Here is a 26,548-nt window from a genome sequence, read left to right as displayed (position 1 = left end):
GTTAGTACTGTTAATAAGAAGATATTAGATATTAGGTTAAGGAAAGCTTCTAACATTTCCCTCTCAAAATGATCGATTTTATCGAATCTTAATCATTTTCCTTATCTTAATCCATTTATACACATTCTCGTCACTTTCGTATCCATTCATGCGTTTTTGGATCTTAAGATAATTGATCTGAACATATCTTTAATTTGATTCTATAATGGGAAAACAAATTCTTTCATAAACCTTTTGTTATGTATCACATAAAAATATTTTTACCCTTATTATTTTCCTTTTACCAAATAATTCATCTCCTTAATAAATGTATAACTGTAACATTATAGTACAATACTTTAAAATATGTCACTTAAAAAATAGATGTTTCATATTTTCCCTCCAAAATGTGTGTAGCACACAGTTCTATAATCCATACATTTTTCAAATTACCTTATCAACATTTAAACATAACATATGTTCTCTAACTTCAATCCATACATGTATATCAAATGATTTTTTTTTTAAAAACATACATATAACAATGTAAAGCTTGCCTAAGTTTTTCTATATGTACCTTAGAAAAACTTATCTCTAGCTTAATTAACAACAGATGTTCTAACTAAGTAGAGTGACTCTGTTGTAACAAAAGTTTAACCCTTTCACTTCTGAAAATACATAGTGTGTGATTGCAAATGTTCATGTGAAAACTGATCTCATCTTGATATGGTAAACATATTATGTCAAAATAAAATGTACACACAAAAAAAACCAATATATCTGATGAATGAATTATTTCATCAGTAGTCAAAAGTCAATTGTTTTATAAGTTCTTCCTCTATGAGATGCCTTGAGATGTCTTATCTTCTTCTAGCGCTCTGTAAAGTTAAAATAACTTTATTGAACATAAAAAGAACAACAAAAACTATGATGAATGAAATTCTTGTTGCAAAGCTTCTTCCAGAATAAATTTCCTTCTTGGAAAATGTATTATCATCTGAAAGTTTTAGAAATATTTGAGTTTTCTTCCTTTAACAGTTACTCTTAGGTCATTTCCTGTAACAGAAATGCAGTATCATTATTTTGGCATTGATAATTTTACATTGATTAATCCTCTTACATTTATCTGTTAACATTACATATCACAATCACAAACATTTCTAGTCATGACATGGAAGACATATTTTGATTATAACACTTCTTATTGACTTGTAGTGTTCTATTTTAGAATGCAGGCACTTCCGCCTAACAGTACTAGGGTCGCTGATTCAAATCCCAACCATGGCATCACCTGCCTGGAGTTTGTATGTTCTCCCTGTGCTTGCGTGGGTTTCCTCCAGGTACTCCAGTTTCCTCCCACACTCCAAAGTCATGTTGGTAGGAGAATTGCTCCTATCTAAATTGGTCCTAGTATGTGTATGTATGACTGTGAGTTAGGGACCTTAGATTGTACACCTCTTGAGGATTAGGGACTTATGTGAATGTACTATATATGTAAAAAGCACTACATAAATTGACAACGCTATATAAGTACCTGAAATAAACAAAATAAATATAACAGGACGCTACATCTCCATTATTGGTCATGATTCAAAACCTTGGTTTCAAAACCAAAGAAAGGTTTTGTATCAACCCAGAGACGACAAAGAATTATGCCTTTGATCTGATCTCTATAAAATTGGAAATATGCGTAACTGTATGTTGTGTTGGCTTACTTCTTGTAGTGTAAGACTGATCTGCAGTAATACATACTGGTTTCAAACTTTTCTCAGTTCCTATGTTGAAAACATGAGGTACAAACTTCTCACCTACAGCTGTACAAACATGTGTTGGTATGTTTTCCTGAAAATGTCTTTTTGTTACATCTATCTGAATGTGTTTGGAAAACAGTGTTTTGTACCATATAGGATAATTTTCACGATAATTTTCTGTTGAACCATCTTCCTCTAGTAGTTTCAGTGATGAATCAGGTGTCTGTAATATAATCTTACTTGATTTCACAATGTTTTCGGTTACCTTGACTGCAAAGAAAACACTTAACAATTTTTTCATATGTGCATCAAAGTTTTTCTCCGTATTTGTCAAAGTTCTTGAGAAGAAACCTATTATTTTCTGATTACCTTCTTTTAATTGTGACAAAGTTGCTGAGTTTGCATTATTGGACACATTGGTTTCTAAAACAAAAGGAATTTTACTACAAAACTCAACAGTATTTAATGTAGTAGCATTCTGCAAATCCCATTTCAATAGTTCAAAAGCTTCTTTCTCAGTTTGATCCCATTGGTCAAATACTCCATCTTTTTGTCTCAAACGATCAAATAATGATCTAGACTTCTCTGCAAAATTGGGTATAAATCTTTACAATGATTTACTTCACTCAAAAACTGATGCAAAGCCTTGCGATTTGTTGGAATTGGATAAGCAGAAATAGTTCTAACTTTTTCTTGCAACAACTGTCTCTGTCCATGACTAATTTGCATATGAAGGAATTCCACCTGTCTTTTCATCAACTGAACTTTCTCTGTATTCAATTTCAATCCTGCTGTTTGTAACAACGTAAATATTTCAGACAAAAGAGTGATATGCTCAGTTATATTTTGTATAGACAAGAGAAGCTTGTCTACATGCTGGACAATACATTCTGGCCTAGAGAATTTAGATAATATTTTTCCCAAATACTCATGAACAATTCCATCACTTAAATCTAAGCCTGGGGCTAATCTTGTGAATGTATACGTTTCTTTGTTGAAGCTAAAGGCAAGTTTATATTGACAACTCTTAGCTAAGGGTACTGACAAATGGCTATTGGCGATTTCAAGTACTGAGAATATTTTGGCCTTGGCATCCAGATGTGACATTATGTTACAATCAGGAACAATAGATTTGTTATTTGTGATGCATTTGTTCAATGTCCTGAAATCAACTGATAAAGAATATGAATTATCAGCTTTGATAGGCCAAATACAATTATTCACCACTGATTGTACTTTCTTTAAAATTCCTTGCTGTAAAAACTCATCTACAATGGAAGAGATTGGATTAATTGATTCTAATGGCAATTTGTATTGAGGTTGAGGCTTAGGGTCTCTACCTTCTATGTCAACTTCAAAATTTGTAAACAAACCTACATCATTTTTGCTTTGATTCCAAAGATCTTTATGTGATCTAACCAATTGTTCCAATTCAAGATTGGTTCCTGTATGTGGCCATTTATGATCTGAAGACATGTCAGCAGTTGCTGTACAAATACTTCCAACATTACAGTACATGGAAGAATCAATTAATGTTGATTTGGGCCTTCCACTTTCATCCAATAAATTTGGAGCAACATATTCCAACGGTAAAGAAGAAGAATCTCGATTTGATCCTGATTTAAATTTCGGCAATGGCAGTAAACCATTCCTATTAGTGACAACAGCACTGTTTACCATATTGTTTAAGCTGTTGTTAACTCTCAGTGAACTGATCTTTTTAACTTCTGAGGCATAAGGCAACTCAGACAGACTATTGTTGGAACATGGAGGAGCAGATTGTTCAGAAATTATATTTTGGTCTTCTAATTCCAAAGCTTTTCTTTGTAAATCTAATTTATACTGAATACAATCTCTTTTCAAATGACCAAATCGTTTACAATAGAAACAAATAGTATTTCCTGTCTGCTCTGAGACTCTCGTCCTGCCTGTGACGTGTTCATCATCATAATTGGGTGTGGCTAAGCACATGGTCTCTCTCTGTTCTCCATTTTGAACAATTAAACTTTCCTTCTTCTGCTTATTTAATTTAAGTTGTCTCCTAACTGTATCAATAACTTTGGCTGCGTGATCTAAATCATTTTTTCCAGTAGCAATAATAAAAGATGCTGGATCAAGATACTTGAATGTTTTAACAAAAGCATTTACCATAGAAGGAGTCTCATTGTCTAAATTAAATATCATTTTGTATACTTTAGAAAATCTATTTTTAAATTCAAAAGGATCATCATTAATCGTAGCTCTTAAGGAGTCTAAGATTTCCAAAGAAGGAGTTTCCTCTCCAGTAGTAAATATCAATAATTGACGTAGTCGGTCTGATGCATTGCTATGCATTTCCTCATCATCCTCAATATATGGCATTTTGATTAATCTACGTGCCATAACTAGAGATGAGCGAAGTATTCAAAAATTCGATTCGACTGATTTGGCGAATTCGTGGAAAAATTTCGATTCGAGTCGAATATATTCGCTGTGAATTTAACTTAAAAAAGGGTGTTTCTAGGCTTCAGAGAGACTTAATATTAGTGCAGAACACTGTACCTTTAATTTAAATGCCCTTGGAGTCTGCTGGGGAAGAGAAATAATACTGTCAGTCAGTATGACATGCAGATGAGTGCCGTCGATCTTAGAATCACCGCACACTTCACTCATTTGGGCAGTCACGGGGCCAAAACCAGAGTGTGGAGCCACAGTGTGGCGGTGGAGGCAGAAGCAATGGGAGGCCATACAGCACCCTATGACAAAAATGGAAACCACCAGCAGTGTGAGGAGACCTGAAAGTGGCACATGGCAGAGTCTGGCGATAGAGACAGCAGCAATGGGAGGCCGTACAGGGACCCATGACACACTCTGGACCTGGCAGCAGCATGAGGAGGCGGTACAGGGGCCCATGACAGATTACGGGCCTGGCAGCAGCATGAGGAGTCGGTACGGGGGCCCATGGCAGATTACGGGCCTGGCAGCAGCAATGGGAGGCCGTACAGGGACCCATGACACACTCTGGACCTGGCAGCAGCATGGGGAGGCGGTACAGGGGCCCATGACAGATTACGGGCCTGGCAGCAGCATGAGGAGTCGGTACGGGGGCCCATGACACACTCTGGACCTGGCAGCAGCATGAGGAGGCGGTACAGGGGCGCATGACAGATTACGAGCCTGGCAGCAGCAACTTGGACAGGAGGACGTTCAGCTTCTGCACCGTCGGGTGCGTGCTCGCAAACTGTTGTCTCTTGGAAACGGATTCCAAGAAAGACTGCTGACGGAATCCGTGAAGAGGAGTAGCAGGAGAAGGAGCATCTGAACGAGCGGAATATGCCAACAAGCGACAACAGGGGCCCATGACAGATTACGGGCCTGGTAGCAGCATGAGGAGTCGGTACGGGGGCCCATGGCAGATTAGGGGCCTGGCAGCAGCTATGGGAGGCCCGTAATCTGCCAGCACCCTATGACAAAAAATGGAACCCACCAGCAGTGTGAGGAGACCTGAAAGTGGCACATGGCAGAGTGTGGCGATGGAGACAGCAGCAATGGGAGGCTGTACAGGGACCCATGAGAGACTCTGGACCTGGCAGCAGCATGAGGAGGCGGTATAGTGGCCCATGGCAGATTAGGGGCCTGAGAGCAGCTATGGGAGGCCCGTAATCTGCCAGCACCCTATGACAAAAAATGGAACACACCAGCAGTGTGAGGAGACCTGAAAGTGGCACATGGCAGAGTGTGGCGATGGAGACAGCAGCAATGGGAGGCCGTACAGGGACCCATGAGAGACTCTGGACTTGGCAGCAGCATGAGGAGGCGGTATAGGGGCCCATGGCAGATTAGGGGCCTGGCAGCAGCTATGGGAAGCCCGTAATCTGCCAGCACCCTATGACAAAAAATGGAACACACCAGCAGTGTGAGGAGACCTGAAAGTGGCACATGTTTGGGGCATGATTCATGGCGGATTTAGTCAGTTGTGTCAGGAACTGGTGGTTTGAAATCCAGACTAATCCACGCCTGATTCATTTTCACAAACGTGAGTCTCTCCACACTTTGGGTGGACAGTCGTGTCCTCCGCGGAGTTGCAATACCTCCTGCCGCACTAAACACGCACTCCGATGCCACGCTACTGGCCGGGCATGACAGTCTTTCAAGGGCAAATTCAGCTAGTTGGGGCCAAAGGTCAAGTTTCGTTGCCCAGTAGTCAAGGGGATTGTCTACCTCGGTTGGCAGGGTGCTGTCCAAGTAGGCCTAAGCCTGTTGTTTGAGGTCCTGCTCCAGGTCCACCTGATGCTGCTGCTGCTGCTGCGGCTGGTTAGTAGTTTCCTCACTGCGCTGGTGAAGAAAGCTACTCATCATCGACTGCAGACTGAGGCAGCTGCTGCTGGTGGAGCTGCCACTGCTCCTACCACCCCACCCCTCCCCTGCTGCCATGGCAGCGGAACGCGAGCGCACAGGGCCCACAGTGTCTGAGGATGGACGTTGGCGCAGACAGGCAGAGACCAGCTGACTACATAGGTGGTTTTTATAGTACGTTATTTTGGCCTCCCTCTCAGCAGGTGTGAAAAAGGCCACCATTTTTGAACGGTAGCGAGGGTCCAACAAGGTGGACAGCCAAAAGTCATCCCTCTGTCTGATGGTTATTATTCGGCTGTCGCTACGCAAGCAAGCGAGCATGCTATGGGCCATTTGTGCCAAGGAATGCGAGGGACTCCCTGCCTCCATCTCCACAGCATACTGCCACGGTGCGTCTGGGTCCTCTGTCTCCTCTTCCTCCTCCTCTACCAGATGCTCCTGCTCCTCCACTCCTGTCCGCTGAGTGGAAAAACCACCCATTTCACTCAATAATTCCTGAGCACCAATGTCCTCCTCTACCTCCTCCTCTTCTTCCTGTCCTGCCCCCACAGGGGTCATGTGGCGTTGAGATCTGTGCGCCACGTCTACCGCACACTGACCAGCCATTGTTAACAGCATTTGTTCCAGGACGTGCAACAGAGGAATGACGTCGTTCATCCCATAGTCCTGCCGACTCACGAATAGCGTGGCCTCCTCAAAGGGCCTGAGCAAGCGCAGGTGTCACGCATGAGCTGCCAATGGCTGACATCTAAGTTACACAGGGAGTACCTTTATCCGCTTTTAACATCAGGAAATCTGTGATGGCCTTTTGCTGTTCGTAAAGGCGGTCTAACATATGTAGGGTTGAATTCCACCTTGTTGCAACGTCACAGCATGAGGAGTCGGTACGGGGGCCCATGGCAGATTACGGGCCTGGCAGCAGCAATGGGAGGCACGTAATCTGCCAGCACCCTATGTCAAAAAATTCAACACACCAGCAGTGTGTGAGGAGACCTGAAAGTGGCACATGGCAGAGTGTGGCGATGGAGACAGCAGCAATGGGAGGCCGTACAGGGACCCATGACAGACTCTGGACTTGGCAGCAGCATGAGGAGGCGGTATATAGGGGCCTATGGCAGATTAGGGGCCTGGCAGCAGCTATAGGAGGCCCGTAATCTGCCAGCACCCTATGTCAAAAAATTCAACACACCAGCAGTGTGAGGAGACCTGAAAGTGGCACATGGCAGAGTGTGGCGATGGAGACAGCAGCAATGGGAGGCCGTACAGGGACCCATGACAGACTCTGGACTTGGCAGCAGCATGAGGAGGCGGTATATAGGGGCCTATGGCAGATTAGGGGCCTGGCAGCAGCTATGGGAGGCCCGTAATCTGCCAGCACCCTATGTCAAAAAATTGAACACACCAGCAGTGTGTGAGGAGACCTGAAAGTGGCACATGGCAGAGTGTGGCGATGGAGACAGCAGCAATGGGAGGCCGTACAGGGACCCATGAGAGACTCTGGACTTGGCAGCAGCATGAGGAGGCGGTATAGGGGCCCATGGCAGATTAGGGGCCTGGCAGCAGCTATGGGAGGCCCGTAATCTGCCAGCACCCTATGTCAAAAAATTCAACACACCAGCAGTGTGAGGAGACCTGAAAGTGGCACATGGCACAGTGTGGCGATGGAGACAGCAGCAATGGGAGGCCGTACAGGGACCCATGACAGACTCTGGACTTGGCAGCAGCATGAGGAGGCGGTATATAGGGGCCTATGGCAGATTAGGGGCCTGGCAGCAGCTATAGGAGGCCCGTAATCTGCCAGCACCCTATGTCAAAAAATTCAACACACTAGCAGTGTGAGGAGACCTGAAAGTGGCACATGGCAGAGTGTGGCGATGGAGACAGCAGCAATGGGAGGCCGTACAGGGACCCATGACAGACTCTGGACTTGGCAGCAGCATGAGGAGGCGGTATATAGGGGCCTATGGCAGATTAGGGGCCTGGCAGCAGCTATGGGAGGCCCGTAATCTGCCAGCACCCTATTGCAAAAAATTGAACACACCAGCAGAGTGTGAGGAGACCTGAAAGTGGCACATGGCAGAGTGTGGCGATGGAGACAGCAGCAATGGGAGGCCGTACAGGGACCCATGACAGACTCTGGACTTGGCAGCAGCATGAGGAGGCGGTATATAGGGGCCTATGGCAGATTAGGGGCCTGGCAGCAGCTATGGGAGGCCCGTAATCTGCCAGCACCCTATGTCAAAAAATTCAACACACCAGCAGTGTGAGGAGACCTGAAAGTGGCACATGGCACAGTGTGGCGATGGAGACAGCAGCAATGGGAGGCCGTACAGGGACCCATGACAGACTCTGGACTTGGCAGCAGCATGAGGAGGCGGTATATAGGGGCCTATGGCAGATTAGGGGCCTGGCAGCAGCTATAGGAGGCCCGTAATCTGCCAGCACCCTATGTCAAAAAATTCAACACACTAGCAGTGTGAGGAGACCTGAAAGTGGCACATGGCAGAGTGTGGCGATGGAGACAGCAGCAATGGGAGGCCGTACAGGGACCCATGACAGACTCTGGACTTGGCAGCAGCATGAGGAGGCGGTATATAGGGGCCTATGGCAGATTAGGGGCCTGGCAGCAGCTATAGGAGGCCCGTAATCTGCCAGCACCCTATGTCAAAAAATTCAACACACCAGCAGTGTGAGGAGACCTGAAAGTGGCACATGGCAGAGTGTGGCGATGGAGACAGCAGCAATGGGAGGCCGTACAGGGACCCATGAGAGACTCTGGACTTGGCAGCAGCATGAGGAGGCGGTATATAGGGGCCTATGTCAGATTAGGGGCCTGGCAGCAGCTATGGGAGGCCCGTAATCTGCCAGCACCCTATGTCAAAAAATTGAACACACCAGCAGTGTGTGAGGAGACCTGAAAGTGGCACATGGCAGAGTGTGGCGATGGAGACAGCAGCAATGGGAGGCCGTACAGGGACCCATGAGAGACTCTGGACCTGGCAGCAGCATGAGGAGGCGGTATATAGGGGCCTATGGCAGATTAGGGGCCTGGCAGCAGCTATAGGAGGCCCGTAATCTGCCAGCACCCTATGTCAAAAAATTCAACACACCAGCAGTGTGAGGAGACCTAAAAGTGGCACATGGCATGAGACACTGTGGACCTGGCAGCAGCATGAGGAGGCGGTACAGGGGCCCATGGCAGATTAGGGGCCTGGCAGCAGCTATAGGAGGCCCGTAATCTGCCAGCACCCTATGTCAAAAAATTGAACACACCAGCAGTGTGTGAGGAGACCTGAAAGTGGCACATGGTAGAGTGTGGCGATGGAGACAGCAGCAATGGGAGGCCGTACAGGGACCCATGACAGACTCTGGACTTGGCAGCAGCATGAGGAGGCGGTATAGGGGCCCATGGCAGATTAGTGGCCTGGCAGCAGCTATGGGAGGCCCGTAATATGCCAGCACCCTATGTCAAAAAATTCAACACACCAGCAGTGTGAGGAGACCTGAAAGTGGCACATGGCATGAGACACTGTGGACCTGGCAGCAGCATGAGGAGGCGGTACAGGGGCCCATGGCAGATTAGGGGCCTGGCAGCAGCTATAGGAGGCCCGTAATCTGCCAGCACCCTATGTCAAAAAATTGAACACACCAGCAGTGTGTGAGGAGACCTGAAAGTGGCACATGGCAGAGTGTGGCGATGGAGACAGCAGCAATGGGAGGCCGTACAGGGACTCATGACAGACTCTGGACTTGGCAGCAGCATGAGGAGGCGGTATATAGGGGCCCATGGCAGATTAGGGGCCTGGCAGCAGCTATAGGAGGCCCGTAATCTGCCAGCACCCTATGTCAAAAAATTCAACACACCAGCAGTGTGAGGAGACCTGAAAGTGGCACATGGCAGAGTGTGGCGATGGAGACAGCAGCAATGGGAGGCCGTACAGGGACCCATGACAGACTCTTGACCTGGCAGCAGCATGAGGAGGCGGTATATAGGGGCCTATGGCAGATTAGGGGCCTGGCAGCAGCTATAAGAGGCCCGTAATCTGCCAGCACCCTATGTCAAAAAATTCAACACACCAGCAGTGTGAGGAGACCTGAAAGTGGCACATGGCAGAGTGTGGCGATGGAGACAGCAGCAATGGGAGGCCGTACAGGGACCCATGACAGACTCTGGACTTGGCAGCAGCATGAGGAGGCGGTATATAGGGGCCTATGGCAGATTAGGGGCCTGGCAGCAGCTATAGGAGGCCCGTAATCTGCCAGCACCCTATGTCAAAAAATTCAACACACCAGCAGTATGAGGAGACCTGAAAGTGGCACATGGCAGAGTGTGGCGATGGAGACAGCAGCAATGGGAGGCCGTACAGGGACCCATGAGAGACTCTGGACTTGGCAGCAGCATGAGGAGGCGGTATATAGGGGCCTATGGCAGATTAGGGGCCTGGCAGCAGCTATGGGAGGCCCGTAATCTGCCAGCACCCTATGTCAAAAAATTGAACACACCAGCAGTGTGTGAGGAGACCTGAAAGTGGCACATGGCAGAGTGTGGCGATGGAGACAGCAGCAATGGGAGGCCGTACAGGGACCCATGACAGACTCTGGACTTGGCAGCAGCATGAGGAGGCGGTATATAGGGGCCTATGGCAGATTAGGGGCCTGGCAGCAGCTATGGGAGGCCCGTAATCTGCCAGCACCCTATGTCAAAAAATTCAACACACCAGCAGTGTGAAGAGACCTGAAAGTGGCACATGGCAGAGTGTGGCGATGGAGACAGCAGCAATGGGAGGCCGTACAGGGACCCATGACAGACTCTGGACTTGGCAGCATCATGAGGAGGCGGTATATAGGGGCCTATGGCAGATTAGGGGCCTGGCAGCAGCTATAGGAGGCCCGTAATCTGCCAGCACCCTATGTCAAAAAATTGAACACACCAGCAGTGTGAGGAGACCTGAAAGTGGCACATGGCAGAGTGTGGCGATGGAGACAGCAGCAATGGGAGGCCGTACAGGGACCCATGACAGACTCTGGACTTGGCAGCAGCATGAGGAGGCGGTATATAGGGGCCTATGGCAGATTAGGGGCCTGGCAGCAGCTATAGGAGGCCCGTAATCTGCCAGCACCCTATGTCAAAAAATTCAACACACCAGCAGTGTGAGGAGACCTGAAAGTGGCACATGGCAGAGTGTGGCGATGGAGACAGCAGCAATGGGAGGCCGTACAGGGACCCATGACAGACTCTGGACTTGGCAGCAGCATGAGGAGGCGGTATATAGGGGCCTATGGCAGATTAGGGGCCTGGCAGCAGCTATGGGAGGCCCGTAATCTGCCAGCACCCTATGTCAAAAAATTGAACACACCAGCAGTGTGTGAGGAGACCTGAAAGTGGCACATGGCAGAGTGTGGCGATGGAGACAGCAGCAATGGGAGGCCGTACAGGGACCCATGAGAGACTCTGGACCTGGCAGCAGCATGAGGAGGCGGTATATAGGGGCCTATGGCAGATTAGGGGCCTGGCAGCAGCTATAGGAGGCCCGTAATCTGCCAGCACCCTATGTCAAAAAATTCAACACACCAGCAGTGTGAGGAGACCTAAAAGTGGCACATGGCATGAGACACTGTGGACCTGGCAGCAGCATGAGGAGGCGGTACAGGGGCCCATGGCAGATTAGGGGCCTGGCAGCAGCTATAGGAGGCCCGTAATCTGCCAGCACCCTATGTCAAAAAATTCAACACACCAGCAGTGTGAGGAGACCTGAAAGTGGCACATGGCAGAGTGTGGCGATGGAGACAGCAGCAATGGGAGGCCGTACAGGGACCCATGAGAGACTCTGGACTTGGCAGCAGCATGAGGAGGCGGTATATAGGGGCCTATGGCAGATTAGGGGCCTGGCAGCAGCTATAGGAGGCCCGTAATCTGCCAGCACCCTATGTCAAAAAATTCAACACACCAGCAGTGTGAGGAGACCTAAAAGTGGCACATGGCATGAGACACTGTGGACCTGGCAGCAGCATGAGGAGGCGGTACAGGGGCCCATGGCAGATTAGGGGCCTGGCAGCAGCTATAGGAGGCCCGTAATCTGCCAGCACCCTATGTCAAAAAATTCAACACACCAGCAGTGTGAGGAGACCTGAAAGTGGCACATGGCAGAGTGTGGCGATGGAGACAGCAGCAATGGGAGGCCGTACAGGGGCACATGAGAGACTCTGGACTTGGCAGCAGCATGAGGAGGCGGTATATAGGGGCCTATGGCAGATTAGGGGCCTGGCAGCAGCTATGGGAGGCCCGTAATCTGCCAGCACCCTATGTCAAAAAATTGAACACACCAGCAGTGTGTGAGGAGACCTGAAAGTGGCACATGGCAGAGTGTGGCGATGGAGACAGCAGCAATGGGAGGCCGTACAGGGACCCATGACAGACTCTGGACTTGGCAGCAGCATGAGGAGGCGGTATATAGGGGCCTATGGCACATTAGGGGCCTGGCAGCAGCTATGGGAGGCCCGTAATCTGCCAGCACCCTATGTCAAAAAATTCAACACACCAGCAGTGTGAAGAGACCTGAAAGTGGCACATGGCAGAGTGTGGCGATGGAGACAGCAGCAATGGGAGGCCGTACAGGGACCCATGACAGACTCTGGACTTGGCAGCATCATGAGGAGGCGGTATATAGGGGCCTATGGCAGATTAGGGGCCTGGCAGCAGCTATAGGAGGCCCGTAATCTGCCAGCACCCTATGTCAAAAAATTCAACACACCAGCAGTGTGAGGAGACCTGAAAGTGGCACATGGCAGAGTGTGGCGATGGAGACAGCAGCAATGGGAGGCCGTACAGGGACCCATGACAGACTCTGGACTTGGCAGCAGCATGAGGAGGCAGTATATAGGGGCCTATGGCAGATTAGGGGCCTGGCAGCAGCTATAGGAGGCCCGTAATCTGCCAGCACCCTATGTCAAAAAATTCAACACACCAGCAGTGTGAGGAGACCTGAAAGTGGCACATGGCAGAGTGTGGCGATGGAGACAGCAGCAATGGGAGGCCGTACAGGGACCCATGACAGACTCTGGACTTGGCAGCAGCATGAGGAGGCGGTATATAGGGGCCTATGGCAGATTAGGGGCCTAGCAGCAGCTATGGGAGGCCCGTAATCTGCCAGCACCCTATGTCAAAAAATTCAACACACCAGCAGTGTGAGGAGACCTAAAAGTGGCACATGGCATGAGACACTGTGGACCTGGCAGCAGCATGAGGAGGCGGTACAGGGGCCCATGGCAGATTAGGGGCCTGGCAGCAGCTATAGGAGGCCCGTAATCTGCCAGCACCCTATGTCAAAAAATTGAACACACCAGCAGTGTGTGAGGAGACCTGAAAGTGGCACATGGTAGAGTGTGGCGATGGAGACAGCAGCAATGGGAGGCCGTACAGGGACCCATGACAGACTCTGGACTTGGCAGCAGCATGAGGAGGCGGTATAGGGGCCCATGGCAGATTAGGGGCCTGGCAGCAGCTATGGGAGGCCCGTAATATGCCAGCACCCTATGTCAAAAAATTCAACACACCAGCAGTGTGAGGAGACCTGAAAGTGGCACATGGCATGAGACACTGTGGACCTGGCAGCAGCATGAGGAGGAGGTACAGGGGCCCATGGCAGATTAGGGGCCTGGCAGCAGCTATAGGAGGCCCGTAATCTGCCAGCACCCTATGTCAAAAAATTGAACACACCAGCAGTGTGTGAGGAGACCTGAAAGTGGCACATGGCAGAGTGTGGCGATGGAGACAGCAGCAATGGGAGGCCGTACAGGGACTCATGACAGACTCTGGACTTGGCAGCAGCATGAGGAGGCGGTATATAGGGGCCCATGGCAGATTAGGGGCCTGGCAGCAGCTATAGGAGGCCCGTAATCTGCCAGCACCCTATGTCAAAAAATTCAACACACCAGCAGTGTGAGGAGACCTGAAAGTGGCACATGGCAGAGTGTGGCGATGGAGACAGCAGCAATGGGAGGCTGTACAGGGACCCATGACAGACTCTGGACCTGGCAGCAGCATGAGGAGGCGGTATATAGGGGCCTATGGCAGATTAGGGGCCTGGCAGCAGCTATAAGAGGCCCGTAATCTGCCAGCACCCTATGTCAAAAAATTCAACACACCAGCAGTGTGAGGAGACCTGAAAGTGGCACATGGCAGAGTGTGGCGATGGAGACAGCAGCAATGGGAGGCCGTACAGGGACCCATGACAGACTCTGGACTTGGCAGCAGCATGAGGAGGCGGTATATAGGGGCCTATGGCAGATTAGGGGCCTGGCAGCAGCTATAGGAGGCCCGTAATCTGCCAGCACCCTATGTCAAAAAATTCAACACACCAGCAGTGTGAGGAGACCTGAAAGTGGCACATGGCAGAGTGTGGCGATGGAGACAGCAGCAATGGGAGGCCGTACAGGGACCCATGAGAGACTCTGGACTTGGCAGCAGCATGAGGAGGCGGTATATAGGGGCCTATGGCAGATTAGGGGCCTGGCAGCAGCTATGGGAGGCCCGTAATCTGCCAGCACCCTATGTCAAAAAATTGAACACACCAGCAGTGTGTGAGGAGACCTGAAAGTGGCACATGGCAGAGTGTGGCGATGGAGACAGCAGCAATGGGAGGCCGTACAGGGACCCATGACAGACTCTGGACTTGGCAGCAGCATGAGGAGGCGGTATATAGGGGCCTATGGCAGATTAGGGGCCTGGCAGCAGCTATGGGAGGCCCGTAATCTGCCAGCACCCTATGTCAAAAAATTGAACACACCAGCAGTGTGTGAGGAGACCTGAAAGTGGCACATGGCAGAGTGTGGCGATGGAGACAGCAGCAATGGGAGGCCGTACAGGGACCCATGACAGACTCTGGACTTGGCAGCAGCATGAGGAGGCGGTATATAGGGGCCTATGGCAGATTAGGGGCCTGGCAGCAGCTATGGGAGGCCCGTAATCTGCCAGCACCCTATGTCAAAAAATTGAACACACCAGCAGTGTGTGAGGAGAACTGAAAGTGGCACATGGCAGAGTGTGGCGATGGAGACAGCAGCAATGGGAGGCCGTACAGGGACCCATGACAGACTCTGGACTTGGCAGCAGCATGAGGAGGCGGTATATAGGGGCCTATGGCAGATTAGGGGCCTGGCAGCAGCTATGGGAGGCCCGTAATCTGCCAGCACCCTATGACAAAAAATGGAACACACCAGCAGTGTGTGAGGAGACCTGAAAGTGGCACATGTTTGAGGCATGATTCATGGCGTATTTAGTCAGTTGTGTCAGGAACTGGTGGTTTGAAATCCAGACTAATCCACGCCTGATTCATTTTCACAAACGTGAGTCTCTCCACACTTTGGGTGGACAGTCGTGTCCTCCGCGGAGTTACAATACCTCCTGCCGCACTAAACACGCGCTCCGATGCCACGCTACTGGCCGGGCATGACAGCCTTTCAAGGGCAAATTCAGCTAGTTGGGGCCAAAGGTCAAGTTTCGTTGCCCAGTAGTCAAGGGGATTGTCAACCTCGGTTGGCAGGGTGCTGTCCAAGTAGGCCCAAGCCTGTTGTTTGAGGTCCTGCTCCAGGTCCACCTGATGCTGCTGCTGCTGCGGCTGGTTAGTAGTTTCCTCACTGCGCTGGTGAAGAAAGCTACTCATCATCGACTGCAGACTGAGGCAGCTGCTGCTGGTGGAGCTGCCACTGCTCCTACCACCCCACCCCTCCCCTGCTGCCATGGCAGCGGAACGCGAGCGCACAGGGCCCACAGTGTCTGAGGATGGACGTTGGCGCACAAAGGCAGAGACCAACTGACTACATAGGTGGTTTTTATAGTACGTTATTTTGGCCTCCCTCTCAGCAGGTGTGAAAAAGACCACCATTTTTGAACGGTAGCGAGGGTCCAACAAGGTGGACAGCCAAAAGTCATCCCTCTGTCTGATGGTTATTATTCGGCTGTCGCTACGCAAGCAACCGAGCATGCTATGGGCCATTTGTGCCAAGGAATGCGAGGGACTCCCTGCCTCATCTCCACAGCATACTGCCACGGTGCGTCTGGGTCCTCTGTCTCCTCCTCCTCCTCCTCTACCAGATGCTCCTGCTCCTCCACTCCTGTCCGCTGAGTGGAAAAACCACCCATTTCACTCAATAATTCCTGAGCACCAATGTCCTCCTCTACCTCCTCCTCTTCTTCCTGTCCTGCCCCCACAGGGGTCATGTGGCGTTGAGATCTGTTCGCCACGTCTACCGCACCCTGACCAGCCATTGTTAACAGCATTTGTTCAAGGACGTGCAACAGAGGAATGACGTCGTTCATCCCATAGTCCTGCCGACTCACGAATAGCGTGGCCTCCTCAAAGGGCCTGAGCAAGCGGCAGGTGTCACGCATGAGCTGCCAATGGCTGACATCGAAGTTACACAGGGGAGTACCTTTATCCGCTTGTAACATCAGGAAATCGGTGATGGCCTTTCGCTGCTCGTAAAGGCGGTCTAACATGTGTAGGGTTGAATTCCACCTTGTTGCAACGTCGCAGATCAGGCGATGATGTGGAATTCCGTTCTGCCGCTGCAGCTCAATGAGGGTGTGCTTTGCGGTGTAGGAATGCTGAAATGCATGCAAAGTTTACGTGACATTTTAAGGATGTCTTGCAGTGGGATGGTGGATTTTAGGAACCGCTTGACAACCAGATTGAACACGTGAGCCATGCATGGCGCATGGCACAACCTTCCTTGACGCAGAGCAGACACCATGTTCTTTCCGTTGTCGGTCAACATGGTTCCGATTTTCAGTTTGCGCGGAGACAGCCATCTGTCGATTTCTCTGTTCATTACACTCAGAAGTTCCTCCCCTGTGTGACTACGTTCGCCAAGGCATACCAGGTGCAGAACAGCGTGACACCGTTGCGCCCTGCACATGTGATATGCCGGTCGGGTAATGGGACTTGGCACGGGGGTGGCGGCTGAGGACACGGCGAAAGAAGAGGTGGTAGAGGCGGACATCTTTTGTGGACCAAGGACGTGCAAACGTGGAGGCAAAAGCGGCGTGACCTGTCCAAGTTGCTGGTGCGGCTGTGACGGCACCACGTTCACCCAGTGGGCCGTAAATGACATGTACTGTCCCTGACCGTAGTTACAGCTCCACACGTCGGCGCTGCCGTGCACTTTGGCAGAGACCGACATGTTCAAAGACTGGCCCACCATCTCTTCTACATGTGAATGCAGGGCTGGCACTGCCTTTTTGGCAAAGAAATGACGGCTTGGCACTCTCCACCGCGGCGCGGCACAAGCCATCATTTCTTGGAAAGGTGCTGAGTCCACCACTTGGAAAGGGAGGGACTGCAGCACCAGCAACTTGGACAGGAGGACGTTCAGCTTTTGCACCGTCGGGTGCGTGCTCGCAAACTGTTGTCTCTTGGAAACGGATTCCAAGAAAGACTGCTGACGGAATCCGTGAAGAGGAGTAGCAGGAGAAGGAGCATCTGAACGAGCGGAAGATGCCAACGAGCGACAACTCCCCTCAGCAGAGGTGTTCGAGCCTTGACTGGCTGATGGAGGGCGATTGACGTCGGGTGACGGAGCAAGTAACGGAGCGGGTGATGGAGCGGGGTCTGGGGCGGGCAGAACCGCCGTATCTTTATCACGGTTTTCCCAGGCCACCAAATGGCGACGCTGCATATGCTGCCGCAACGCTGTAGTCCCAACATGGGCCCCCTGGCCACGCTTGACTTTCTGGCCACATAGTCGACATACGGCTACGTTTACTTCCTCGGGCGGCTTGACGAAAAATTGCCACACCGCCGAGTAGGAAACTTTGCCCCCGATACTCCTCACTGGCTGACTGCTGCTTCCTCCGTGCACACCGGCACCACTACTGGCTGTGGTGGTAGGCTGCAGTGGAGCTGGTGCTCTACCCCGTGGCCGTTTGGCTCCACTGACACTGCTGCGACCCTGCTGCTGCCTCCTGGGCAACCCACCGACTGTTTCGCTCGCTGCCAAGCTGCCACCCTCTTCTCCTGATGATGCGGAAGAAATTGCCTGATGACGACGAGGCTGCCAAGTGCGATCAACCTCCTCATCATCAAGTAGGGTCTCCGCCTCACTACTAGCCCCCTCGGCTGCGTCTGGGTCAGGAGACAGACCTGTCTCTAGACCAGCTACCGAGCCACTCTCCTCGCCACTACTTCTTCGCCTGGCTGCTGAAAAGGCGGATGTCTCCCCCCGTTCCTGACCGCCCTCTGTTAGCTCTTCCTCACTGTACAGTGGGGCTGAGCCCACAGCATGCGATACTTCGCTTGGTGAGGGAACACCAAAGGACAGCGGCAGGTAGAGGACACGTGATTTCAGTGGGCTTGGTCCCGGGCCATGCCAACTAATGGTTGTGTCTGACGTACCCACCGACCGTTGGCTGTAGGTGTCAGAGGTGACCTGGGAAGAGGAAGACGACCGAGCCAACCAATCGACGACGGCAGGGTTGTCGGTGGAGACACGACCGCTGGATGACACCGGGAGCACTGGCCTCTGGCTGCGAATAGTGCTGCCTCGACCCCTTCCTCTGCTGCCACGTCTGATCGCTCCTAAAACATTGCCTCCTCTGCCACTCCTCTGCATGTTGTCTGACATACTCTTTAATTCAACGATTCTGTGTCCCTGAGTAACAATTCTGTGTCCCTGAGTAACAATTCTGTGTCTGTCCCTGAGTAACAATTCTGTGGCCCTAAGTAACGGTTCTGTGGCCCTCAGTAACAATTCTGTGTCCCTCAGTAACAATTCTGTGTCTGTCCCTGAGTAACAATTATGTGGCCCTAAGTAATGGTTCTGTGGCCCTCAGTAACAATTCTGTGTCCCTGATTAACGTTTATGTGGCCCTAAGTAACAGTTCTGTGGCCCTCAGTAACAATTCTGTGTCCCTGAGTAACAATTCTGTGTCTGTCCGAGTAATAATTCTGTGGCCCTAAGTAACAGTTCTGTGGCCCTCAGTAACAATTCTGTGTCCCTGAGTAACAATTCTGTGGCCCTAAGTAACGGTTCTGTGGCCCTCAGTAACAATTCTGTGTCCCTGAGTAACAATTCTGTGGCCCTAAGTAACGGTTCTGTGGCCCTCAGTAACAATTCTGTGTCCCTGAGTAACAATTCTGTGTCTGTCCGAGTAACAATTCTGTGGCCCTAAGTAACAGTTCTGTGGCCCTCAGTAACAATTCAGTGTCCCTGAGTAACAATTCTGTGGCCCTAAGTAACAGTTCTGTGGCCCTCAGTAACAATTCTGTGTCCCTGAGTAACAATTCTGTGGCCCTAAGTAACGGTTCTGTGGCGCTCAGTAACAATTCTGTGTCCCTGAGTAACAATTCTGTGTCTGTCTGAGTAACAATTCTGTGGCCCTAAGTAACAGTTCTGTGGCCCTCAGTAACAATTCTGTGTCCCTAAGTAACAATTCTGTGGCCCTAAGTAACGGTTCTGTGGCCCTCAGTAACAATTCTGTGTCCCTAAGTAACAATTCTGTGGCCCTAAGTAACGGTTCTGTGGCCCTCAGTAACAATTCTGTGTCCCTAAGTAACAATTCTGTGGCCCTAAGTAACGGTTCTGTGGCCCTCAGTAACAATTCTGTGTCTGTCCCTGATTAACGTTTACGTGGCCCTAAGTAACGGTTCTGTGGCCCTCAGTAACAATTCTGTGTCGCTGATTAACGTTTCTGTGGCCCTAAGTAACGGTTCTGTGGCCCTCAGTAACAATTCTGTGTCCCTCAAGAAACAATTCTGTGTCTGTCCGTGAGTAACAATTCTGTGGCCCTAAGTAACGGTTCTGTTGCCCTCAGTAACAATTCTGTGTCCCTGATTAACGTTTATGTGGCCCTAAGTAACGGTTCTGTGGCCCTCAGTAACAATTCTGTGTCCCTGATTAACGTTTCTGTGGCCCTAAGTAACGGTTCTGTGGCCCTCAGTAACAATTCTGTGTCCCTCAGTAACAATTCTGTGTCTGTCCCTGAGTAACAATTCTGTGGCCCTAAGTAACGGTTCTGTGGCACTCAGTAACAATTCTGTGTCCCTGATTAACTTTTATGTGGCCCTCAGTAACAATTCTGTGTCCCTGAGTAACAATTCTGTGGCCCTAAGTAACGGTTGTGGCCCTCAGTAACAATACTGTGTCCCTCAGTAACAATTCTGTGTCTGTCCCTGAGTAACAATTATGTGGCCCTAAGTAACGGTTATGTGGCCCTCAGTAACAATTCTGTGTCCCTGAGTAACGTTTCTGTTGCCCTAAGTAACGGTTCTGTGGCCCTCAGTAACAATTCTGTGTCCCTGAGTAGCAATTCTGTGTCTGTCCCTGAGTAACAATTCTGTGGCCCTAAGTAACGGTTCTGTGGCCCTCAGTAACAATTCTGTGTCCCTGAGTAACGTTTCTGTGGCCCTAAGTAACAATTCTGTGGCCCTCAGTAACAATTCTGTGTCTGTCCCTGAGTAACAATTCTGTGGCCCTAACTAACGTTTCTGTGGCCCTAAGTAACAGTTCTGTGGCCCTCAGTAACAATTCTGTGTCCCTGAGTAACGTTTCTGTGGCCCTAAGTAACAATTCTGTGGCCCTCAGTAACAATTCTGTGTCTGTCCCTGAGTAACAATTCTGTGGCCCTAACTAACGTTTCTGTGGCCCTAAGTAACAATTCTCTTGCACTCAGTAACAATTCTGTCTGTCCCTGAGTAACAATTCTGTGGCCCTAACTAACGTTTCTGTGGCCCTAAGTAACAATTCTCTGGCACTCAGTAACAATTCTGTCTGTCCCTGAGTAACAATTCTGTGGCCCTAAGTAACAATTCTGTGGCCCTCAGTAACAATTCTGTGTCTGTCCCTGAGTAACAATTCTGTGGCCCTAACTAACGTTTCTGTGGCCCTAAGTAACAGTTTTGTAGCCCTCAGTAACAATTCTGTGTCTGTCCCTGAGTAACAATTCTGTGGCCCTAACTAACGTTTCTGTGGCCCTAAGTAACAATTCTCTGGCACTCAGTAACAATCCTGTCTGTCCCTGAGTAACAATTCTGTGGCCCTAATAACGTTTCTGTGGCCCTAAGTAACAGTTCTGTGGCCCTCAGTAACAATTCTGTGTCCCTGAGTAACGTTTCTGTGGCCCTAAGTAACAATTCTGTGGTCCTCAGTAACAATTCTGTGTCTGTCCCTGAGTAACAATTCTGTGGCCCTAACTAACGTTTCTGTGGCCCTAAGTAACAATTCTCTGGCACTCAGTAACAATTCTGTCTGTCCCTGAGTAACAATTCTGTGGCCCTAAGTAACAATTCTGTGGCCCTAACTAACGTTTCTGTGGCCCTAAGTATCAATTCTCTGGCACTCAGTAACAATTCTGTCTTTCCCTGAGTAACAATTCTGTGGCCCTAAGTAACAATTCTGTGGCCCTCAGTAACAATTCTGTGTCTGTCCCTGAGTAACAATTCTGTGGCCCTAACTAACGTTTCTGTGGCCCTAAGTAACAGTTCTGTGGCCCTCAGTAACAATTCTGTGTCTGTCCCTGAGTAACAATTCTGTGGCCCTAACTAACGTTTCTGTGGCCCTAAGTAACAGTTCTGTGGCCCTCAGTAACAATTCTGTGTCTGTCCCTGAGTAACAATTCTGTGGCCCTAACTAACGTTTCTGTGGCCCTAAGTAACAATTCTCTGGCACTCAGTAACAATTCTGTCTGTCCCTGAGTAACAATTCTGTGGCCCTAATAACGTTTCTGTGGCCCTAAGTAACAGTTCTGTGGCCCTCAGTAACAATTCTGTGTCTGTCCCTGAGTAACAATTCTGTGGCCCTAACTAACGTTTCTGTGGCCCTAAGTAACAATTCTCTGGCACTCTGTAACAATTCTGTCTGTCCCTGAGTAACAATTCTGTGGCCCTAACTAGCGTTTCTTTGGCCCTAAGTAACGATTCTGTGGCCCTCATTAACAATTCTGTGTCCCTGAGTAATGCTTCTCTGTCCCTAAGTAACGTTTCTCTGTCCCCAAGTAACGTTTCTGTGGCCCTAACTCTGTCCCTAATACAGAGCGGTCTGCCTCTCTTGAATGACTGGAGGCAAATGAAGAATTCTAAAATGGCCGCTATTTATAGCTCGACCATTACACAGTGCTGGCTGCCTGGCTGCTGATTGGCTAATGCGATCACATGTCATTAAGGAATGCATTATGGGTCAGCGCGCCTTGTCTGCACGCCTTCCCAGACATCCCCGCTCCGTCGCCGCACATGTCCGCCGCCATTTTAGGAAAAATTTTGATTCGCGCGTCCGAAGTAGGCTATTTTTCTGATTTGGCGCGAATCGAAAATTTTCCAATAGTCGACTCGAATTCCACTTCGCCTACTTCGATTCGCTCATCTCTAGCCATAACGCTGGGGAGCCATAAACAGAAGAGAAAATTTCTTTGCTCCTGATTTAAACAAAAATTATTACAAAAATTTTCATAAACCTCCATGTTATAGAAAGCATCAGAATCCTTATCATAGGCTGGCATATCCTTCAAAATTTTCATGAGCTGATCAAGGATTTTAAGACTAAGTTTTGCAGCTTTATCCCTTAATTTCCTCTTAAACATTTCTTCCTGATCTATAGGGTCTCCTTCTATAGACTGGATCTCTGGTACAAAAGATTTTTGTTTCTCTGCCTTAGTATTCACACAAATTCTTTTTACATCATTCTGCAGGTCAGATAACTGAATGTCTTTTGTTTGAATTGCACTTTGCAGATCATCAATTTGCTCAGTCAAAGTCTGGCAATTAGCACATACACTGCTCTGATCTTGCTTCATTACACAAGCAGCAGTCTTAGAAACATCAAAAATCATGGCATTAAAAACATTAACTAACTTCATTACATTTCTAACTTGTTTGCTCAGTTTCTTAAAGGAAAACGTAGATTTTTCTATCTTAATATTAGCCTGTAAGCATTCATTATACATGTACCGCCAAAGTTCATCATCTTTAACAAATGTAGACAGATTCTTGAATTCTAACTTACTCTCTCTAGATAATTCATCAATAAAATCCATTACTTACCGATTAAGAAGGTCTTTCTTTACATAACGCGTCTTTTCTCTCTTGGCGGGAAATGACATCACCAAGGAACAGCGTTTCTTGCAATTGCGCAAAATTCTCACCAATTCTGCATTTAGGTTCTCGATTATGCCGACGATTCATCTGTTGCAGACTTTTACTTCTCCTGAAAGCTTGATTTCATATTTTGCTGAGTTTGCAAACATCTTCCCTCTCATCAAGGTGAAAGAGAAAAAAGTCAAAAATAAGCGATAGTCGGAAGCGAAACGAACTGGAGGCTCGCCACTGTAAAATATCGTATTGTCTCGATATTTTATTAACTTGTATTGATGAGAAATGTTCAAATAGAAAGTCCTTCCACTTCTTGCATAAACTCAAAAAGATGATTTAATTATAATGTTGCATAAAATTAGAAATAAAATATTGGAATACAGAATGTTTAAATAAAGTCCAAAAAGTATAGTTAAGTTCTTAATAATAAAATTGTATGTAATTGTGTGTGTATAATATGAATGTGTGTGGGTATGAGCAAGCAGCTCCCTTCGCCTTGCTGCCCAAAGAATGTGTGCTTTAAACCTTTGTCCTGCTCTAAAAAGAGCAATCCAGCCCCCACCATCTCCTAAAAATGGGCTGGTATACTTGTAGTCCCACAAAGATAATTGGAAACAGATGTGTATATATAACAAACCTCCAGTCTACTTCTCTCAAAGTCTGAGTGTAACTTTATCTCTTACATAGATGGGGGAGGATGGCTAGACCAATTGCTACCATATGTGTGGCTTGAATGTAAAGAAAACCCAAGATATATGTGCATATGTATATTCACAGACTATGAAGTCTAATTACTTACTTTTCCCAATCTAGAACAAATATAAATATAATAACTCAATTATTCTATTAAGATCCAACTCATTCATACTTATGTTAGTACTGTTAATAAGAAGATATTAGATATTAGGTTAAGGAAAGCTTCTAACAGAGAGGTGTTGTACTCGCTTCCACTGGTCATAGCACAGATTTCCTGTTTTAAAGTTTCCAGGTGGAACAGGAACGGACCCAAGCTTCTGGGTAAGTAGAGTAGCTGGGGTAAGGATAGTTGGGGTCTCTGGATCTGTAGAAACTGGAACAAGTGGTCTTGAATTGATTATGGCAGATGCTTCTGAGAAGATGTGAAGCTCTTTCCTCTGACTTGTAGCAAGGGAAGCTGCGGTGTAACAGCGTGGTATACTGATTCCATCTAAGGCATGTAGAGATTGTTTCCAGGACTCCCACTTTGGAAGCTTGTCTGTAGGCAGCGGAGCATCCCAACCTTTAATAGACTCTGAGAACTGTCTAAGTAAGGCTTTACCTTGTATGGTGATGGGAGCCACAAATCCGAATGGATCGTATAAGCTGTTCACCACTGACAGAACACCATGCTTGGTAAATGGTTTGTCTGCAGAGCCGACTTGAAAGCCGAAGGTATCTTTTAATAAGTCCTACCGTAGGCCCAGACTTCTCTGTACAGGTGGCATGTCCATCCCAAGATTTAAATCTTTAAACCCAGTGGCATGATCGCCAGGTTGAAAGGCTTTCATAACAGCGACACTATTCGAGGCAATCTTGTGTAGTCTGAGGTAAGCCTCGGAAAGCATACCTTGTGTCCTTTGGAGCAGGTCTATGGCTTCTTCGTCTGTAGGTAAAGACTTAAGTCCATCGTCAACATAAAATTCTCTCTCAACGAAGTGTCGAGCATCCGCACCATACTCCTTTTCTCCATCAAGGGCAGTCCTTCGTAAACCATATGTTGCAACAGCGGGTGAGGGACTATTTCCAAAAACATGTACCTTCATGCGGTATTCAATGATCTCATTGTCCATGTTGTTGTTACGGTGCCACAGAAACCTTAGGAGGTTCCTATGGTCTTCACGTACAATGAAGCAATGAAACATTTGCTCAATATCAGCAGTTATGGCAACTGGCTCTCTTCTAAATCTCATAAGTATACCTACAAGGTTGTTGGTTAGATTCTTGCCAGTGAGAAGAACATCGTTCAGGGATACGCCTTGATGCTTGGCACTGGAGTCAAATACTACCCTGATTTGTTTTGGCTTACGTGGATGATACACTCCAAAGAAAGGCAGGTACCAGCACTCATCGTGTCTTTGAAGTGGTGGCGCTGGTTCGGCGTGATCATTGTCAAAGATCCTTTTCATAAAAGCGATGAAATGTTCCTTCATTTCAGGCCTGTTCTTTAGTGTTCGTTGAAGTGAGTTGAATCTGGATAGAGCCTGTTCACGATTGGTTGGGAGTGTGGCCCTTGCAGCACGAAGAGGTAATGGTGCGATCCAGCTGTTAGACTCATCCTGGAAGAATTCTTCGTCCATTATTTTGATGAACTCTCTATCTTCGACTGACAAGGCTATTTTGCTGTCATCACTTGTAGTACAAAACACTGTGGTACCTAGGTTGTCATCACAAAGAACAGGAGTAACATCAGGTACTTGGATGATGTCAAGAGGCTTCTCCTTTACTTCATAATGGTGAGGGCACTGTTTGAAGTAGGATGCACGTCCATTTCCCAACATGTAAGTTTTGAAGGAGTGGATCTCAGATGACGTTCTGTCCAGGCATACATCGCCCACTATTACCCAGCCTAGGTCAAGTCTTTGTGCATAAGGGGCATCGTTAGGTCCATCGCATTGGTCCCTTACTTTATGTACTCTGAGAATGTCTCTTCCTAGCAGGACCAAGATTTCAGCACTCTTGTCCATCGCAGGAATCTCATCAGCAAGGTGCCTTAAGTGAGGATGATGATATGCAGCTTCTGGAGTAGGAATTTCTCCTCTTTCGTCTGGTATCTGATCACACTCAACTAATGTTGGGAGGGGTATGCCTTCTCCATCCTTGATATGAGAGACCATGAATCCATCGACCCTTCTGCCAAAGGTCTCTACACGACCAGAACAGGTTCTGAGAGTATATGGTGTGGCGTGACCTTCTAAGCCAAAGATCTCAAAGAATTTAGGCTTAACCAGGGATCTGTTGCTCTGTTCATCTATTATGGCATACATCCTAGCAGCTTCCTCAGGATGATCTTTTGGGTATATCTTGACCAGGCATATCTTGGCACAGCATTTGTGATCCAGTCCCTCTCCACAGACTTCTGTGCATGAAGAAGAAACATTACTTTTGGCTAGAGCATGACTTTGTTGCTCCCCGCCATAATTTGAGACAGGGGTTGAGGTAGGTAGCTGCTGCGGGTTGTCTGGAAGTGGACCAGGATGCATGGCTGTAACATGTCTGTCGCTACCGCATTCTGTGCACTTGATGACAACTTTACAGTCTTTAGCAAAGTGGTTATAAGAAGCGCAGCACTTGTAGCATATTCCAAGTTTCTGGAGAATCTCCCTGCGCTCTTGTAAAGGCTTTACCCTAAGCCCACAACATTTCTTAAGAGGTTGAGGTTTCTTGTGA

At 48.4% G+C, this 26,548-nt stretch overlaps 1 long non-coding RNA gene across 1 annotated transcript; it reads right to left on the bottom strand.

Moving 5' to 3' along the window:
* Window positions 1-323: 323 nt before the first annotated feature.
* On the bottom strand, window positions 324-24,036 carry LOC149441593 (uncharacterized). The gene is made up of 2 exons (XR_016307322.1): window positions 23,096-24,036; window positions 324-1,035 (listed from the first exon to the last, which is right to left on the bottom strand). It is a non-coding gene; the product is annotated as an uncharacterized LOC149441593 (long non-coding RNA).
* Between the last annotated feature and the right edge of the window lie 2,512 nt (window positions 24,037-26,548).

The sequence above is a fragment of the Staurois parvus genome, unplaced genomic scaffold (genome assembly GCF_062004578.1).
Source record: "Staurois parvus isolate SC_StPar_1 unplaced genomic scaffold, SC_StPar_1.0 ptg000968l, whole genome shotgun sequence".
Classification (NCBI taxonomy): Eukaryota; Metazoa; Chordata; class Amphibia; order Anura; family Ranidae; genus Staurois; species Staurois parvus.
The sequence above is the reverse complement of the archived record's forward strand: the minus strand, read 5'-3'. Positions and strand labels throughout refer to the sequence as shown.